Source organism: Cetorhinus maximus, chromosome 6, assembly GCF_964194155.1.
Source record: "Cetorhinus maximus chromosome 6, sCetMax3.hap1.1, whole genome shotgun sequence".
In the NCBI taxonomy this organism is placed as follows: Eukaryota; Metazoa; Chordata; class Chondrichthyes; order Lamniformes; family Cetorhinidae; genus Cetorhinus; species Cetorhinus maximus.
The window spans coordinates 25,526,978-25,547,485 of NC_135884.1; the positions used below are offsets into that span (position 1 = coordinate 25,526,978).

Sequence of the window (20,508 nt, forward strand, 5' to 3'; positions counted from 1 at the left end):
TAACCCAGCTGAAAAAACACACTTCACAGGTATATTTTACACTGTCCTTTATGTAGATATTTAATTTTCCCAGAATCAATCCAAAGTGATTCTAAACCCTAAAGGTTTATTCCCATTATTTTCTTTTCTCATTCAGGTAACTTGCAATTTTAGACTGTCTTTCACGCTGAGATTTTCCTTTCCTGAAGACTCTCCCTCTAACTCAAGCTAGGTAGCTCTTCCAGCCTCATTGTAACTCCTCACAAATTTGGTCTTTTCAATCTAAGCGCAAGCCTCCACCACGTTCCTACACAGGGAACCATAGAGACATTTTTGGCTTCTAGCTGCTCCCTCTCTCCTGGATCCAGGCAGGCCCAAAACACTGTCTGTGATATTTTAGAAAAGCCTATAACCTGATCTTTACAATGACTGCCATGGGGAAGGATGCAGAGGCAATGTGAATAACATGGGCCTTGTATCTAGGTAGAAATGCTAATCAGCTATCCTTGAGAGCCCAACTCTCCTTTATCTTGGAGCTAAATGGACAGTTTAAAGTACAACTGATTACAACCAATCATTCTCAATATTTTTCTGGGACTTTGGAGACTTACAGTTGCAACTGTTAACACAGACTACTGCTATTGTTAGCGTAAGTACCTTGCACCTTTTTCCCAGTAAAACTGTCTAAGCTTCCTTTTGATCTATAACAATCAAACCACCCAGGCTTGCTATCTGGCAAACTTCAGAGCGGGCCACATAACCTCCTTCAGTTTATCTTAAATTTAAAGACAGTCCCAAAACATAACAACCTTATAAATCTGATAATTGTAGCATGACATAACAAACTTACTAAAAAAAACGTCTAACATTGATTTAAAAAGTCTGAGTTGAAATCAAAAATACACCAGAAAGTACCTGGGCAGGGATATTACGGCCCCTCCCGCCCAATGGGATATTACGGTCCCGCCGAACTGAATGGAGATTCAAATGGCTCGCTGTATCTGCTGGGGGGGGACGGAGAGACACACTCTGGTGGGGCCGTGAAATCCTGGCACTGAATATATAACCTTGTGGTTAAGAACTAGATAGTTCAGATTGTATTAAACATAGAAAGGGCTGAATTTTCCTGCTCGCACCCATTCATTTCAAATGGTCTGACTGTTAATGGGAAGAAAATAGTTCAGGAGGCCTAAGATTGATTCTCCACCTCAGAAAGTGGCAGATAGATTTTCCTCTGACATCTGCCCTGGATCTCCTCACGGGGAATGGATTTGTTTTGCCATTGCATGCTTGTTATGCTGCATGCAGGTGATGGCATTTGAGGATTAGCAGAGAGTAAATTCATTAGATTGAAAAGCAAGGAAGTTTTGTTGAATGTTTATAAAACTTTGGTTCGGGCTCGACTCCAGTACTGTGTTCAATTCTGGGCTTATTCGTACCTTGCTAGGTCAAGCACGACTAAGGACCCTAGTTTTAGAAATTAGGAATTCACAACATAGAAATTTTAATTAGAAGGATTTTACACCTCGAAACCTTAAAATCTTACAACACTTTAGAAAAGGATGTGAAGGCTTAACAGAGGATGCAGAAAAGGTTGATGATGAAGGACTTCAGGTACATGGATAGATTGGAGAAACTGGGCTTGTTCTCCTTAGAAAAGATAAGGTTGAGAGGACACTTGTTAAAGAAGTTCAAAATCCTAGGAAAATCTAGACAGAGTAAATAGGGAGAACCTGTTTCCCCTTGGCCGAAGGGTTGAGAACCAGAGGAGACTAATTTAAGGTGATTGGCAAAAGAAGCAACGACAGCATAAGGAAGAACAGCGAATGGTTAAAGTCTGGACTACACCAAGAGTGTGGTGGAGGCAGATTCAATCATTATTTTCAAAAAGGAATTGCATGAGCACTTGAAGAGAAATACTTTGCAGTCCTATGGGGAAAGGGTGGTGAGAGTGAGACTTGCAGAGACATGATGGGCCAAATGGCCCCCTTCTGTGCTGTAACTATTCTATGATTCTTTCAGATGTAAATTAGCATTTTTATGGTGTGTTTGAACGAGTGTGCTTCAGATGATGAAAGTTAGTTTTGGAAACTTCAGTGATAATTTGGACATATTCTGGTTAAATTGACTTGCTTCACTTGAGCTCAGGAGGGCTAGTTGCCTGGGTAGGTTGACAAAATTCCACTTCTTAGGGTCAGAATTAACAGGAGAGAAAAACGCATGTTCAGAAACAGTCATATGTTGAAAACAGATGTCACCGGGACAGACTCTGGTCAGTCTATCCGCAAAGGTTGCATACTCTGAGGTCAGTTACTAATACATTTTTTTAAAGTCGGACTAGATAAACCACTAATAGGGGAAAACATTGATTGTCAATTTGTATTATTATGAAAAGCAAGGTAAGTGAAAGTATTATAATTATCCGGTTTTTAACGTTCACTTGCTGTCTGTGAAGTAAAGCAGCTTAATGATTTGTATGTGACCTCATTTTCATGGCCAACTGTTGAATGGATTGAAGAAGGACATGAGGGCATGTGCAAAAGACTAAGGCCACAAAATTGGACAGGACCCAGAAACAGAGATCACAAAGTGGGATTATCCCATGTCTGTTGTTTCCAATATAGGCAGCAAGTAGACTCTGGCTTATCTGCTAATTTAAATGAATGTGGCATACAGCCAGCGTTAAGGGCACTGTTGAGTAGCTGCATATCTGACCGGGCTGAAAGATTGAGAGATTAGCATGAGTTCTTGCTAGCTTGCATTACTTAAGCCCAGCCTGTACCTCTTAAAGCATTATCACTGGGGCATGTGTTGAAAGTCGTTATAAAGGTGATTCTGATAATAGGGAACCTCGGGCACATCATAACAGAGAGCAGGCTCGAACATTTTCTAACAATGCACAGGAGGCAGGAGATGGAGAGGAGGAAAGACATCATCTATCCACATGAGGCCCTCCAGCCAAACTTTGTGAAAGCAGTCAATGCTAGGAGTCTAGCCCTGAGGACCTGGATGTAGTGCTGCAAAAAATTCATTGGCTTCATGTAAGTGGTTAAGTTCAGCAAATATGTCTTCAAATGCCATATCCTACTAACCACATCAGTAGCCTCTCACACTGCTCCATGCACCATTTCTCTATCACTCATTTACCCAACAATCTTGAACAATCAGGACTCGTACCTAATACTCATAGTTTTTCCTCACCAGTACACGCTTAGCACTGCTGCAAGCCTGAAAGTCACATCCCACAGCTGGCACACATTGCCAGTTAGTCATCCGTGATAACAAAATCACCCAAACATGTTGCATCACACTCACTGACATACTTCCCTCTCTCTTGCAGACAGGCACATAATTGGAGGCAGCAGCACCTAACCAGTGGGGAACAACTATGGTTGTGACCATCATTAGAGCGGCCATATGTGAGGCCATGGCCTGTGATAGAGCTCAAACCATTGAACAATCAAGATGGAAGGCTTGTACCTTGTCCTCCTCCTCTCATCCCACATTCCACCCATGCCACAATCTTCCAATTTACAAGCTGCAGAAGATGCACTTCTTGCTTTACCACCTTCACCACAGTCCTACCATGTGCCTTTCTCCTTTCAGATACCCGAGAGCTGCCACCTGGCCAGGCAGCAGTACAAGAGAAAGAGGTGGAAGAGCATGACAAACAGTGATGAAGAAAATACACTATTACTCACTCTCAGCCTTGCAGCTATCATCTTAGATGTTGGTATGCTTCAGGGGATAGTATAGAGGTGGAATTTGTATGTGGTGAGACAACGGGCACAAATGACCTGCAGCTAAGGTAGGGGAGAGGGTCATGGAGATGCCAGCTTTTCAGATAGAGGGGTTGCAAATGGGTTCTGCTACAGAGGACTAAGATGTAGGACTTTGATAGAGCAGCTTGCAGAATAAAGCTGATGGGTATGCATAATGAAATGCTTGGCGCATTGGCAGACCTGTTAAAAGCCTGTTGTCAATGTCAAAGAGCATGGAGGAGTCCAGCACCAACTCTGCACAAGGCGTAGTGAGGAACTTGGGACATATCGTTTCCAATGTGGAATTGATGGCCAACTCCAGTAGCAAACTTCGGGACCTAAGCACGAGACAGCATCTGATGACTGATGTCTCCGCTTCCATCGCAGCCCAAGCAGAAGTCACCCATCGTGTGGGGGCTGCAGTGGAAGCACAGACTGAAGTCATACACATTCAGTTTGCTGCCATGCAAGCTCAGACAGCTGCCGCCTTGGCTGCAGATGCCAAAAGGGCTTTCAGGATATTACAGCAGCGCAGCAACCTGTCCTCCAACAGAATACCAGCATTGCTGAGGCATGGTTTGATTTATAGATTTGGATTGGAACACGTATTTGGTGTTAATTTTTTATTTTTGCATTGTAAATGAATGGATGCTGCGATGGTCAATAATAGAGGGAAAGGTAATGTGTGGGATTGTTGGTGAATAGGGAATAGGGGTTGTGTGTACCAGTATCACAGTTGGACAAGTTCTGCACGGACAGCCCGGACAGAAAGAGGCGGTGTTGGTTACCTCCTCTTTTCATGTTCCTCCTCCTCCTCAGTTGGTTGCCACATAGTTCGTGGCAAGAACTGTGTCCAAATGATGACGAGGTAGGCAGGATATAGCAAACCACCACAAATCTTGACAGAGCTCCCCCAGAGCTGTTCAGCCAGCTGAAGCATTGTTTAAGTATCCTAATGACCTGCTCCGTCAGATTTTGTGTTACAACCTCACTTTCATTATATATGTATTGCCCAAGTGTGCATGGGTTGTGCACCAGAGTCATAAGCCATGTTGTCAAAAGATAGCCTTTATCATCAAGTGACCAACCTGTAGTTTGTTGTGGTGGCTGAAATGCAGATAGCAGAGTGGACTACAGCAGAATGAAGGCATCATGACTGTTGCTATGATACCAGGCGTTGATCTGCATGATGTGTTACGTACACCAGCTGGGATGTTGGAGGGAGTGCAATCCCTTTCAATTGCAATATATCACAGAGTTGACATGCAGCACCCGTAATGGAATGTGTGTGCAATCAATCACACCCATCACCATGGGGTAAACCTATAATCATTGCAGAGCTATATGTGACTTCCACTTACTTCTCTCTTGTATTGAGCTCTCTTGGAGTATAGACCCTCAACCACATTCCTTATGCAACAATGGACAGTAAACTGGGAGATGTTGCAAATATCACCTGCACCAGCCTGAGAGGAACCTAATACATAAAAATTTATAGGCACGGTCACTTTCACAGACATTGGTAATATTGTTCTGAATCTTCTCTGAGATTGTACTTGCAAGCAGTAGATTTCAGTGAGAATATCCTTAGTGAAGCTGAGGTGTTTACCAGGCTTTTCCTTATTGATGTTTAATTAGGAGAATTGCTCTCTGAATACCCTAGGCAGATAGAACCTCCTGCTGAGTGCCCTTTTCCTCCTCCTCTATCTTCCAACAGCTTGTCCTACTCTTTGTCAAGTCTCTTCATTTTCTGGGTCATGCTGTAGCCCACAGGGGATACAAACTACAGCATCTGTGCCTCGGGGAAAGTGGTTTGTGTAGAATCCTTGAAGTAAGGACAGAGTCCTTCAGCACCTGCCATACCACATCCTGTAGAGTTTAGGAACTTTAAATAACATTACAAACAACCACTCTACAATTGCAGCAGCAGTGAGTAGAAATCACTCAGCAATTAACCAAAATGGCGCCAGGCAGAGTTAGCTGCAGAAGCATGCACACATCCTGCATGCTGTTTTGGAGGTGAAATGACCCTTGTCATTTCAAGAAATGAGAAACCAGATGCTAAAGAGACAAATTTCGCAGTCCAAATATCTGTGTGTCAGTGTTTGCATCGTTACATCTCCTGGCCTGTGTTATTGCATAGGTGGGTAACAGGTAGTGTGAGGCAACACTGGCACATTGGAAATGTGGGACCGACTTACAGGAGCAACTTAATGCTATTGCATCTGTGAATGTATCTACGACAGACCCGAATTCATAACACAAGTATTGGGCTTGTTTATATAATAGTCTCAAGGGACTTGCTCTAAAGTGAAGAGCCACAAGAAACCAGCGTATCCTGCAGGTGAATACGTAGGTTTTTATTTTATTGGAAATGCATTTAAAAATTTTAAACTGCTTTTCTAAATTTAAGGTTTCTTCAATTTTGTGCTTTTAAATATTTCAATTTTTTGTAAGTTTTAAGAGTTCTGACTGAGCCTGGGGAACCATTTAGATACATCCCTGTGAGGAAAATGCAGCTTTTGGAAATATTGCTAAGTGAATACAGTGAAGTGGTCTTGTCTGGATCTGCAAACAAATAGACATGGATGCAATTGAGTAGGAGCCACAGGCTAGCTACAGTGCTCCTTCAACTTGTGGTATCTCCTAATCCTTCTCCTCATCCTCTTCAAAGTAGAGCAACAGGGAGAGGCATAAGGGAGGTTGGCTGATCCCCTTTTGCTGGCTGCAGTTTTTAACATTTTGGTGATACTCACTTGTTGATTTTCAAAATGCATATTTATTTTGGTGTTTGTTCCAGAAGGCTGCGTACCTCTGATGAAGTAGTAGTTGAGTTTTGGCAGCTGACAGACAGCAACACGAACAACTCTTAAGGCAGATCTTCAGTTCAGTGTGATCTGAGTGCAGTGCCAAATGAGCTTTGTCGCCTTGGTTCTCCATTGGCGACACAGTCAATTCAGTCACTTACTAACATGTAGCTTCCATCCAGAGCTACTACAGCTTCATTTGAAGATTATTAGCACATAAGAAATAGGAGGAGTAGGCCATATAGCTTCTCGAGCCCAGGCATTTTCTTATATAAGGCACTGAAAGCAAATCTGATGAATTTCTTACAGTTTAAAACCACTTTGCCTTCCTATTGCTGCGTGTCACTAGTGTCCTTTCAATCTTAGCGTCCAGCTTCTCTTGTTGCAGGGCTTTTTGAGGTGTCTGGCTGATAATTTGCTGCAGGAGCCTTGGAGAATTGAGGTGTTACTTGCTTGCTTTTCATTGTAGTCCGTTACCCTTTGAGAAGACAGTAAAAACAATGAAGGTACTCTGTGTGCTGTCACATGGAATGCAGCCCACATTTTAGAAGACATTTTTTCATAGGAGAGCAGGTCCTGGCAATGAAATACCTACCTAGAGCCTTCCATTGCTTCTCAATATGCTTAATTTTGAGTAAAGAAACACTTGTAGAGTGAAGGAATATGTGTGAAAATCACTGGGGTACCTCCTGCATATAAATGTTAAGTTGCAGAACATGTCCATTGTAACAAGGGCAAGGTGGTACAACTGGTAAACATGCATATTACGGTGCAATGTTGTAAGGTCTTGTTGTCTTCTGTTGCTTTTACTGAACAGGAGCTATCAGTGAATATTTTCTGGAATTGGGTAGTTGTGTACTGGTTGCTAATTCCACCTCCTTCCACTAACCTGGATCACACCCTCCTTTCCCAAACAACTGAGTCTCATTTTCTGAATTACATTCAGTAAAAACTTAACTAGCAATCCTGTCACTGAATTTATTTACTCTGGGCCAAACATTTTAGTGTAATTACACTCAGATGACACAGTCTGTCTGGAAGGATATCCAAGCTGTGTATAATTGATCCATTTTCACAATATACAAAGGAATCATTTATCTAACCTGACCAGTAATTGGACAAAATTGGTATTCAGTGAGTTGTTGAATATGAAGCTTGCTAGCGTATCTTAGTGAAATTGTAGTATTTTCACTGATTATGTAGCTTAAGGACTACTTTAGAGAAATGGCGCTTACACCTGTAAACTGTGAAAGATAAAAGCTAGTTCATTGATGGAACACAATTCTAAATGCCTGCAGACAGGTTATAAGCAGTGATATATTCAGATCATTATAAAGTCAAATGCATATATTTTAGCCTTACCTTTATTACATGAACATGTTGTGACTTACAAAAACCTGTAGATTAAAAAAAATGACTATGAGTTCATTAATACATTTATGCTCTCGAATAATAAATCATTCATGAAAAATAGAAATGATAAGTGAAATATCTTGGAGAGTCTTCATTGAAAGGATTAATGTCTATTTGCTATGCAAAGAATGATCTTTTGGTGCCAGAAATTTCTATAGTCCTATTGTGGGTTTACAGAATATTGAAGATTATAGAAAGCTCCTTATTTTTTTAAAGAAAGATTTCAGTAAGGCCTGTTTATTTTACATACTGAACCTAGAAGTTAGACAAAGTGCAAAAGATATGAATAGTTCTAAATTTTGACATAAAGCAGCATATCTTAACTTATACTTTTTCAAATATTGCTTTGACACATTTGGCTTCAACTGTAGAAAACCTGTTCTAATATATAAACACTTTTATTCCTACTGTCATTAGTACATAAAACATTTTAGGAAAATGCAAAGATCATTAGGCCCAACAACACTGACTTTCTTATTCTTACCTATGCCATTGTAAAAATAATTGAAGATCAATGTAAAAACTGGTATGATTACATCTTAACATTGCATTAGCTGCATCAGTATTGTGCCCTTTCTTCCACTCTAACTGCTTCCCCAATGCTGGACCAAGAAAGGTTAAGGAAATGAATGAAGTGAAAAGTTTTTTTGGAAAAGTATTTTTTAAGCAGATAACATTTTATTTTCTGTGAAACCACAGATTAAATAAGCAATTTAGCTGACCCAGATCAGCATATAATACGGCATAAAATGTAGTACAAATTTTGTGACAAACCCCTATTGTTCTCTTGAATTCCTTTTTCTAATCAATGCTCCTAAGAGAAACAAGGAAAAAACAGCAAATTTAAAAAAAAGGGAAAGACAGATGTTCTACCCAATCCAAAGGTGAACTCAGCATTTCACATTATAGTTCCAAACCTAGAAGTTATATTCTGGAGAACTACATAGAAGAATGTTCTGTCCCTTATATTATAATTCTATATCTTAACTCCCTACTTCAGAAGCCTCCTCATCCTATTCCAAATCTGATGGTAGAATTCTGACTTCCACACACTTCCCCCCCCCCCCGCCACATACACTGACCCCAACCTCACTACAAAATACCAATGTGATTGTAGAGAACCTCATTCATCCAGTGGGAATATGTAGATAGATCCTCTAAGTGCAAACAATCCTAATGGAATCTTTAGTATCAATATGGTGGAGTTTTCGTCTCTGATTGGAATTCAGAAACATATTTTAGGATCATTATCACTAGCTATGCCCTCATTATAGCCCCCTCCTCTCAGCCACCACTGCCCCCCCCAACCCTCCCCACTCGAGAAGAAGATAATTTTAGGGCAATGCCGTGATATGTAAAAAAGGATACCCTTTTCCATTTAAAACTGTTAACCCCTACCCTCTGATGAACAGCCAATTTAATATTTTTACATGGATGTAATAGGATATGTGGAGGATCAAATGAATCAACCTCATCCCCATAATAGCATGTTCTTATGACCATTTGTGTATGTATGTGTATAAGCAAACCGGAATAAACCAGTTCAGTTGGGTATTAGAACTCCATGTGTAAGCAGCAGTGTTTTTGTCCTGCAAACATATCACAGTGGTGATGAGGATAGGATTACGGATTCCATAGCTGAATAAATTTGGTTAGAGAAGCTTCCAGCAAACTAGCAGAGTAACTGTGATTTTTTATTTGCTAAGAAACAGATTTCAAAATCTGGTCTTCAAAAAAAGGCTGTTTGTACTTGAAGGTGGCTGCATCAAAAGGTATTACTGGGTGACAGGGAGAGTACAGCTGTGACCAAGAGTCTCTTGGTATGTGGAGTGGCTTGAGATATTTGAGATATTTCACTGCTATGAGGATCCTCAAAAAGTCCTGATAATCGAGCTGTTGTTACGACCAGGATGAAAGGAGTGCAAAGTATATCTAGCCCCTGTATTCCAAAGGTCATACAAAGGTCATATCATTAGTATAAATATTTAATTCACTTACCAAAATGGCCAATTGTTTACCCCTTTGCTACTGTTGGACCCAAACTAGAAGAGACTTTAACCAGGCATCTTTCAATCAACTCAGAATGATTGATTTATTACAAAACAGAACTTTCTTTTTTAAACAAGTTGTGAGAACTGGTTCACAGACAATTTGGAATCTGGAAGTATAACTATCTATCCCTTTTAAAATTCCGCAGCACATACACACACACACAAACAAAGGACAAACAAATAGGGTCTCTGCAGAGATGGGCGGTTGAAGAAAAAAACTTTATAAAAAGGATAAAGTTAGCAGGATTTTTATGCTATTGATCTGGTACTCTCTCTTGTGAGGACAGGTCGCTAGTCCCAGTAGATGTCTGGAGGTTCTCACCAACGGAGCTTAGGCATGGAGGAAAATAGAGCCAGATCAATTCTTCTCAATTCAGCCTGTTGGGTTTCCAAATACAGACAAGTTCCACTGAGATGAGGATTCCTAGCTGGATACTGATAATCACAATATTAAAAGCAAGGCAAGGAGAGCACGAGCTGGGCAACTTTTCAGTTCATTCCCAACTGAGTTCAAAACATAAAGCTGCTCAGTCAGGTGATTTCCAGTAAATCATCAGGCCTTTGCCTTTAAAACAGTTCTTTTTTCTATCAATTAAAGTGATTGCCGTTCAAATAGACAAATAGCTTTTCTCCGCAATTGCCATGCTGGTGATTTAATTGATGTCATGTGATTTCTTGGAAAAAGCATGCTTGCTCCAGTCCAAGATGAACTTATGACTTTTAAAAAAAAAATCCAGGTTAGCTTTCAAGTGTCCAAATAGTGCAAAGTCCTTCCAGATTTTTAAAAGAAAATATAGTTCTCTTATATATGATCCTAACACTGTTACTCAGGCAGTGTGGGAAATAAAAAGGACAATATTTTTGACTGAAGCAGGTCCAGAAGTGTAAGAAGTGCTCATGAATTTGCTCACCGCTGTTAAGCCAAAAGACACACCGCTGTCAGACATTTTGTGTAAGCTTGAGTAGCATCACAATCCCAATGTTAGAGTGTGCAGAAAGTTAACGGTTTTGAGCAAGGAATCAGTTGACCAGTGAGGACATTGGAGACTTCATCGTGGCTTTCAAAGAGCTGTCCATTGTAATTTTGGAGAACTTCAAGAGACACCACTGCAGAACAGATTTGTATGCATTTAAAAAAAAGTGAATACATTTGCAATAAATCGCTGACATTGCTAAAGTTAACTTTCGACATAGCTTGCCAGTCTTCTGCTGAAATAAATGAACTGCAGCTGAGTAAGCAGAGTTTATTTATTGCCCAATGACAGCTGTTAGTAGCAGCAGTGGTGCAACAAAGTCCTGTTACCATTGCTTAGACCAACATCGGGCTCAGAATTGGCCATTTGTGAAGGCAGAGTGCTACAACTTCAAGAAGAAGGGTCATCTTGCCAAGGCATGTCGAAAGAATGTAAATGGAGAAAACACCAGCTGAAAGAAACATGCAGTCCCTGCATACAGTTGTCCAACAGCACCAGCTCATTCAGGGCTTGGTTGAGACCAATACGATCCAAAGCACAAGGATGCCCAGTGGAAATTCACAGGGCGTTGTAGCCCAAGTAGCATTGGATGGTGCTCTGGTAAACAGGGAGGTCAGCACGGAGGCATCAGTCAGTGTGCTTCCTGAATTGCTATACTCTGAAAAGTTGAGTCAACATCAACTGGAGAAATCACACGTAAAATTACGAAGTTATTACGAAGGAGAGAAAATCCCCATAACGGGAAGTGTGTTGATTCCAGTCACATACAAGGAACAATGTGCAAAATTGCCCATCATTGTCATGAAGGTTGAAAAACCAGCCTTATTAGGAAGATAGAAAGGAACAGGTTAAGAGCACTTAAGTTAAAGTGCAACAAACTTTTGCATATAGAAACAAAATTCACGACACCAAATGATGTGATCGTCAAGTTCCCTTAGGTGTTTAATGAAACTGGTTACCCAATTCAAGGATATTAGGCCAATGTAAGGATTCAGAGGAACATAAAATCAGTTCACTGCAAGCCTCTTCCAGTGCCCGGTGCTCTAAGGGAGAAAGACGAGCAAGAACTGAAAAGACTTGAGACTGAGAACAGTATCTCTAAAGTCAAACAGAGTAATTGGACCACTCCCATAGTGGTAGTACCAAAGTCAAGTGATGCTGCAAAAATATTTGGGGAATTATAAGGTAATCATAAATCAGGTACTAGAATGTAATCCACCTAATACTTTGTCAAACGTGGTGGATGTGTTAACAATGTTGTCAGGAGGCCAGATTTTTTCAAAATTAGATCTGACAAATGCCTGTTTACAACTTGAGTTAGATAATGAGTCTAAGTCATATTTGACTATTAGTACACATTTCAGTTCCACAGGTTGCCATTTCACCCCCCAGAATTTCCCAAGGGATAAAGAATCACATTTGCAAGGAATTCAGGGAGTAGTGTGCAACTTGGATGGCAGACTTACTTCAGCTCCAAACAACAGACCCACGGGCCTGAAGCTTCTGGTCGGCATGTGGGGGCGGGCCCCACTCGCCAACGCGTAAAATGACACACGGTGACAGCGAGTGTGCATCCTGACGTCACTGCGTGTCATTCAGATCTTCAGTTCGGCGGGCGCGCACCAGAGCGCCTGCCGTGCTGTCAAAGTCCTAGTAAAGCCATTTAAATAGCAATTAAAAGAATTAACATAGCTGCCTGTCCAACCTTAAGCTTGGCGGGCAGGCGAAGAGCCCAGGTGGCCTTCGTATTTATCATGAAACCTTATCCACGGGCGGGATGATGTTTCATGAAGGCTTTATAAATCAAATGAAAATTTTTATGAAAAATCAGTGACATGTCCCAGCTCATGTGACACTGTGACATGAGGGGACATATCTGAATATTTTATTTTTCTTTATTTCAAATAATAATAACTAAACTAATCTCCCTGAGGTAGCTCTGTGCCTCAGGGAGATTTCTGCACTCTTTCACGCGCATGTGCGAAAGAGCACAAGCCCTGACTCAGCCTCCTCCCCCTGCCCGCACAGGGAGCGCTCAGTGCTTCCGGGTGTGCGTCACACTGGGCGGGCCTTAATTGGATCGCCCATGTAAAATGGCAGCACGCATCTGATCGCTCCTGCTCAGCACCCCCGACGGGGAGAAAATTCTCCCCATGATGACAGACTGAATAAGATGCTCCAACGTTTGGAAAGGCATGGAATTCGGTCGAAGGCACATAGATGTGAAATGTTTTAAAACTCTGTAGAGTATTTGGGTCAAAGAATAGACAAAGATATGTTACACCCTACCAAGAGTAAGGTTCAAACAATAAGAAATGTGCTACACCCTCAGAATATTTCTGAGCTGAGATTGTTTTTTGGCCTGGTTAATTACTACAGTAAATTCATACCAAATTTGTCAACCTTATTGCATCCATTGAATTAACTTTTGAGGGAAGGTGTTCTGTGGAATTGGACAAAGGAATGTGACAAAGCATTCCAGCTGTGCAAAAGTAAATTGGTAGATGTTACAAAACTTGTACATTACAATGTGTCCAAAAAGATTAAGCTAGCATGTGATGCCTCTCCATATGGAGTAGGTGCTGTGATTTCTCATGCATTGATTAATGGTGAGGAGAGACTGATTGCATTTGCCTCATGCACCCTCAGTGCCAGTGAATGAAATTATGGTCAGATAGAATGTGAAGCTTTGTCTTTGATTTCTGGAGTTAAAAGGTTTCACACATACCTGTATGGTCATATTTTCACAATTGAAACTGATCATAAGCCACTGATGGCTATTTTGAATCCAAAGTCTCCAGTACCCTCTTTAGCTGCAGCCCAAGTGCAGAGGTGGGCATTGATTTTGTCTGCTTATCAGTACAACATTAAGTACGGACAATCAGAAAATCATTGTAATGCTAATGCGCTGCCTAGATTGCCAACCCCACCAAAGTAGAGCCTGACAGGGAAGGTGTTTTTTTCTTTTCACACATATATATATATTCACAATGTCACAGCAGATGACATCGGTAGAACAACTCATAGGCACCCTGTATTTGCAAGTGTATATGACTTTATTGCAAATGGGTGGCCAACACAGATACTGGATTTAGATGTCAGGCCATTTTTATTTGTAAGAGTGAGCTGTCAGTTGATAAAGATTGTGTTACGTGGGGAGTAGAGCTGTAATTCCTGAAAGGTACAGATCGAAGTTGCTATGAGATTTTCATGATTAATGCTTAGGGATGAGCTTGACAAAGAGTCTAGCGGGAAGTTGTCTTGATGGTCAGGGTTAGATAAGGACATAGAAGACACAGGGAAACAGTGTAGAGCATGTCAAGAAGTAGAAAAGAAGCCACCATCAATACTTTTGCAACCATGGAAATGGTCAGCTAGAGTGTTGCAGAGGCTACACATAAATTTTGCAGAATTTGAAGGTAATTTACTCATTGTGATAGATAATCTTCGAAGTGGGTTGACGGGTTCCCGATGAATCAAACAACAACTAGCAAAATTCTTGAAATTTTGCATAGGTGTTTTTGTTGCTTATGGGTTCCCAGAGGAAATTGTGTCTGACAATAGACCTCAGTTTTGTTCAGAAGAATTTGTAAAATTCACGAAAATGAACAGGGTAAAACACACTAGAGTTCCACTGTATCATTCAAATGAAGCGGCAGAGTGCACAGTACAAATTGTTAGGTGTGCTCTTGTTAAACAAATGCTAGAAGAAATGTCAGTCGTCATTGAATCACAAACTGGCGAATTTTTTGTTTATTTATCGTAACACACCTCACCCTACTACCGGCAGAATGCCAGGTGAAGACAGTCTAGAATGAGGTTTTCATTGCTGAAGCCACATTTAGCACAGTCGGTAGAAGAGAAACAATCCAGGCAGAAAGATAGTCCTGATAGGGTGAGTGAAAGAAGTCTGAAGTTGAACCAGCAAGTTAAGGTGAAAGGTCATCATCATAAGTGGTTGGAGTGACTACCAGGAAGAGTCATGAATATATGTGGCCCATGCAAATATTTGGTCAAGAGGTTTGGTTGTGGAAAGGTTAAATTTGTACATATAGATCATGTTTTACCTTCAGAGGTTCATAAAGGAGCAGGGAGTTGGGAAGAATGAATGAGTCTGATGAATTGGATAGTTGGGATAGGAGTAGAGTACCAATAGTAACTCCAATACAAGTTGTACCTGAAGCCTGTTAAGATCTAATTTAGAGTCAGACAGACATGTCTGATGAAGTTGAAAATTCAATTGAGTTCAAGAGCAAGATCAGCCTTTGTTAGAAAAAACTTCTCCTCTGACTCAGGCCAAGATGGGTCAAGATCCTTCCCCAAATCTTGAAAGTTTGGGACAAGAGAGAAGGTGTCCTCTTAGGTATAGGAAACCAATGGTTAAGTTGGATTTATAAATAAATGAAAAACAAGAAATGTATGTAAGTTGTACGGAACTCAAACTTTTTCATTAAAGAGGGAGGAATGTAATAGCACTCTCTTGTGGTCATTTGTGTATGTATGTATATAAACAAACTGGAGATCTAATAAAATGATATTAATAATGTTGATACAATATTACTGGTCGGCTTGTAGCTAAAGCACAATCTTAAATAAATTTTAAATGTATTGTGATTAGAATTTTTGTATCACTATATCATGCCTCTTCAGGTTACCTCATGGTCCCACATTTCAGTCATTTGGAAGGGCAAGATAATCATCACTATAGAGTTATCTGTTTCCATGATCACTGCTGATCAGTAATGAACCAAATTAGCCCTTCCAATCTTTTTGCTCTTTCTCTTCACCTCCCTGTTCCCCTAACTAGGCTGGTGCATTGCACATACCATTATCCATGAACTGAGAGAACTTATCCTATGAGATTCAGCAAGTTTGGAATATCTGTCAAAGCTTAGGATTATCTTAAAACTTTCAGGCTGTGTTTATTTTTCTTAAATCATTAGAATTATGTTGATGCATATATTGCTGGTAATTTACAGTAATATGATAAACGTCTCTCTTTACCCCTTCATATCTTTCTCCCTCTCAGTGATTAACAAACACACATAACCCATAGCAAATCTGCACATTGAAATCAGAAATGGACATTGCAACTATCAATCCAACCTAGAGATTAAAGGAAATGCTTCATGGCATTCCCCATGTGATTTATGTTAAGTGTTGGATGAAAGCATCTGAATCAAGCTTCCCCAGTGTGGTTCCATGGATCACCAACACAACATGGTAAAAGACGATGTCATTCACAATGCCAAGATAAAAACACTTCTACAGAAATCTTGGAGAGGTTAAAATGACCGAACTGGCGATTTATTGCATGTTTACATTTGCACCAGGAACATAGAAATGTACAGGACCATAAAAGACTATAGAGATCCATCTGGCCTGTTCCAATGCCTGGTAAACATCACATCCCACTTCTCAAACTCCTATTTTAAGCTTTTCATCAGGTACTTATCCAATGATCTCTTGAAACCCCTGGCCCCTCTTGTAATTCCATTCCAAACATTAACCACACTTTGCATGGAATAGTTGAGCTTCAAAATAGAAAAAACAGTTTTGATCTATGCCCTCTTGTGATATCTGTTACCATGATAAATATATTCATGTTTCTCTTGCCTGTGCCCTTTAGGACCGTGAATATTTTAGTAAGATCACCCCAGGTCTTCTCTTCTCCAATGTAAGCATTTTTAACTTCTGCAACCTCTCGTCATACCTCATGTTCCTCATTTCAGCTATCAATTTGGCTGTCCCTTACTTCACTTTTTCCAATGCCGGGATGTTTTTCTCATAATTCAGTAATGAAGATTGTACACAGTGTTCCAGGTAGAGTGGAAGTGAAGCTCTGTGTTAATGCAATCATCTCCTCAGATTGTGCATCATTCCTCTGGCCATGCAACCCACGATCTTATTTTGCTTTTTCTACTGCTGCCACACACTGTGCTGGTGATCTCAGTGTTTTATCCATCTGTTTCTCCAAATCATTTTCTTGTGTCATGCCCTGTACAATAATATTACTTAGGTTACATTGCCAGTATCATCCTTTTCCTAATCTCACAACTTCGCATTTATCCATATTAAATACCTAATCCTGGCTCCCTAATTAATCCAAGTCCTTCAGTTTTGATCAACCTTTTCCCTGTTTATATGCAGTGCATCCCAGTTTATCATCTGTAAATTTGGGAAAGTTTTATTTCTGCCCTACTTCAAAGTTATTAATGTACATTGCAGACTAAATTTGTAGAAATTCAAAGGTGTTAATGTTAATTTTATTTATTGGTCAGGAATCTATATTCTGGAACTCTCTCACTAAATCCCTCTGTTTTTTGACTTCTATCCCTATCTTCAAAGGTCACTTCAAAATCTACCTCTTTAACTATGCTTTTAATCACCTTCCCTGACCCTTCGAATATCACTGATAATCCATTCCATCACATTGAAGTACCTCAGGATATTTAATACATTAAAGATGCTATATAAATTCAAATTAATATTGTTTTTTATTATCTTTTAACCATTTCAAAAGAACAGTCAAATAAAAACAATATTTTCATCAAAATAATTTCAAATCATGGCAATAGAAATTAAATGGTACAATGTTAAAATGAGTAAGTTCACATTAACCAATCTTTGAAGATGGCAGGACAAAGTTGATAAGGCTGTTTTTTTAAAAAAACACATGGGATCCTGGGCTTTGTAAATAAAGGCATAGAGTATAAAAACAAAAGGTTATGTTAATCATTTATAAAACACTGGTTAGGGCTCGGCTGGAATATTGAGTTCAATTCTGGACACCACCATTTAGGTATGATGTTAAGGTCTTAGAGAGGATGCAGAGGAGGTTTACTAGAAAGCTACCAGGGATGAAGGGTCAGTTGTGTGGAGAGCTAAGAGAAGCTGGGACTTTTCTTCTTGGAGCAGAGAAGGTTAAGAGGAGTTTTAGTAGAGATGATCAAAATTCTAAAGGGTTTTGATAAGAGCAAATATGCAGAAACTGTTTCCATTAGCAAGAGGGTTGGTAAACCGATGACACAGATTTAAATGTCAAAATAACCAGAAAGGAAATGAGATTTTTCTTTTTATATACAGCAGAGCAAGTTATGATCTGGAATGCACTGTCTGAAAGGCTGGTGGAAGCAAAACCAGTAGTAACTTTCATTAATGAATTGGATATATATTTGGAAAGGAAATGTTCAGGTCTAGGGGAAAGAACAGGAGAGTGGGGGGTAATAGGACAGCTCTTTCAAAGAGCCAGCATAGATAGGATTCTTCTGTGCTTTATGATTCTTTCCATGCAAAACATACTAAAATTATATTTTCTTGAACATAATAGTATCTGAAAAATCAGGTAAAATCAGAACAATTCTAACCAAATTGCTAATCTCTCCTCTGACAAACCACCTCCGTTTTTGGTGCTATTGTAATCCATTTGGTGGTGCTGCTCTGGCCCTCAACTTCCCCACAGGAAACCAATCCTTCAAACTAGTTAAAGAAGGTGACTTTTTCAGTGTTCCTGCTCTCTTCCTTTTCACTTTTCTTCAATTGTGGATGATTGCAATACCTTCTCCTAGCTGCCAGCTCCTTACCTTCAGGTAGTTGACAACCCACTGAAACTATTAACTTTAGGAAACTTTTTTTTATCCCTGGTGTTTCAGATTATAGTGCCACCAACTCCACCTTAAATTCAGAGATATGGACCAAATCTGAAGTGGAGTCATTTCCTGCTTTTTCCGCTATTCCTCAAATTTTCACCGTCCTACAGGAACTACGCATTACTGCCCCTTCTTGTGCCACCATTCTTATTACCAATTGTTTTGGTTAATTTGTACTTTTATCTGCTTAAACCTCAATTAAACTACTCTGCTCTGAATTCTCACTCTAGCCAAATTTCCACTTTTTAATGGTCTGTTCTTGCCTCACTCCATCGTGCTGCTGATGCACTCATCATTTTGTGCTTCTACCAAATTAGGTCACTAAATCAATTTCAGCTGCTCAGTCAACCCAATTACATTGTAGATTAATTAACGCCTGGCTAGTGAACACCTGCTATCTATTAACTACCAACTCACAAATTTAAATATAAAGTTCTATTACGGAAGGAGAAAAACACACAAAAAGAACACGAGTGCTGTGATTTTAACTCTCCCCACCCACTTTAAACTGAGCAGATAGTAATCTGCTCAAATTATTCACCTGGGAGCAAGAACGTGCGGCATGGACTCTGATCCAAAGGTAGCAGGTATGCATGCCAAGTCCTGGGGACTGACTGCAATTATAATTCAACGGCTTCAGTGGGAAGCATCAGCAGATCCAGGTTAGAAGCAGCTCAAACATGCCATTTTTTTAATAACTTTTATTGCAGGGCCAAGAGGAGCTTAGGCCTCCCCTGTAGTGGATTTGCTCTACCTTAGCTTGCAAGATGGTCCTAGCAGTTGATTTTTGTTATCCACCTTTTGTTGTCAGGTGGTTTCCTTACCTTGTGATTTTCTGCCATTTCATGCCCAGAATGGGTGTGAAGTCAGCTAACAAGATTTAAATGAGGCCCAAATGAGTACACTGGATCTTGTTTCTGGCAGAGAGGTTGAGTTTCTTACTCAGATGGTTACCCACCCACTCACAAAGTTAAAATTGTGGGTAGATTATTCTAAGTTACTTTTCCAGTACTTACCCCAACTCACCATTGAATTCCCACTCTCGGTAAGTTTCTGTTTTGGAGGTACCTTTCACACTATGTTCCCACTTCATTACCAATTCACTCTGTGGTGTCTTTCTGCTTGATACCTATAGAGTGCAGGCTGTTAGCAGACATGTACACAACATTGTTTGAAATACTTGATCTTGGAGGGTTAGATTACCTTTTCCCCCCCCCCAAAAGACTTAAGATAAATTAAGTCAACAGCAAAATTCACGTGTGATAGCAATTTCTATCCAGTCTTTACAGTCTTGGTATAACATTTCAGTCTTTAAAAAATGAATATGTGTCATATTTAGAAATAACTGACAGCAAATCCTGTTAATAACTAATTACATTTGTAAGGAACTATGTAGATTACAAATGGAAATGAAAATGGAATTTTCTGTTATGAGAGGAAAAATATATGTACAGATTTGGGTCATATGTTTTGAAATGGTGGGTTCCTTTTTCTGACAAACAATTGCATCTAATTTACTGCAGAAGATGAGATTATTGTCGTGCTCGGAGAAAACATACAGCCCTTGTTGGATGTACGTAGAACATGGAGATATATTGTTTGTCAAATCTTGTTCATACATGATTAAAATAGATTAGACGTCTGCTCCAAATATACATTAAGGAGGAAACCTTGTTAATGATATTTCTTCTGGAATTTACAGCTTAGTCAAACTTCTTGCCATATAAAACATAGGCATCATATTTATTTATGTTATGGAGACATTTTATGTTCTTGATTTACCTACAAACGAGGTCTTGTGGCGCAGTGGTACTGTCCCTACCTCTGGGCCAGATGCTATGGGTTCAAGTCCCACTTCAGGGCCAAGAAAGGTG

General features: G+C 39.9%; 1 protein-coding gene across 1 annotated transcript in view; it reads left to right on the forward strand.

Annotated features, from left to right (window-relative positions):
• cfap92 (cilia and flagella associated protein 92 (putative)) overlaps window positions 1-20,508 on the forward strand; it is a 122,578-nt gene that overhangs the window by 52,205 nt on the left and 49,865 nt on the right. The gene's annotated exons all lie outside the window — the stretch shown is intronic.